We start from the raw sequence: 738 nt of genomic DNA, 5'->3' as shown, positions 1-738 counted from the left end.
ATTCAGCCTGGAGTCTGTGGAAGAGATTGAGTTGCTCACACACACACACACACACACACACACACACACACACACACTGCTGTTCATTAGTACACAGGAAGAAAACAGCAATAGTACACGCTATTCTGTTCTAAATGATATTAAAAGCTACACTTATACAAGAGTTTTGATTTCATATTAACTTTTTCTTTTTTTGAACAAGGATCGTAATGGAGGAAATCAACTGAAACACCCATTCTTGAACTTTCTGGAAATCGATGCTGAATTTTCCCAGCTGCACAAACACTATTAAATATGATATTCACTGGTTATAGGCTATGCACCACCTCTGGGAAGCTGGACATTGACAAATTCACATATATTCTTCTTGTGATACTCAGTAAAAGCACTTGCAAATATAAATGATTGGTCCACCACAACTAGGGTGCAGTACACCACAAAAATGAAAAATTATATTAATGGGGTAATATATGCAATTTTCCTATAAAATACTGTAAAGATAATGTTTTGTGAAGAAAAACAAATCCCAGTGAAAATGTGTATTTGGGAAGGCAATACATGTTCAAATGTGAACGAAAGCTATGAGTTCTTTTAATTTAGTTAAAAACAGTACAAGTATGTTCAAAAATACAGTAAATATCCTACATTATTGATCATTATATGTGACCCTGGACCACAGTCATAAGGGTCCATTTTTCATTTTACATCATCTGAAAGCGGAATAAATAAGCTTTCCAT

The sequence above is a fragment of the Barbus barbus genome (genome assembly GCF_936440315.1).
Source record: "Barbus barbus genome assembly, chromosome: 40".
Classification (NCBI taxonomy): domain Eukaryota; kingdom Metazoa; phylum Chordata; class Actinopteri; order Cypriniformes; family Cyprinidae; genus Barbus; species Barbus barbus.
Note: the sequence above shows the minus strand (reverse complement) of the source record.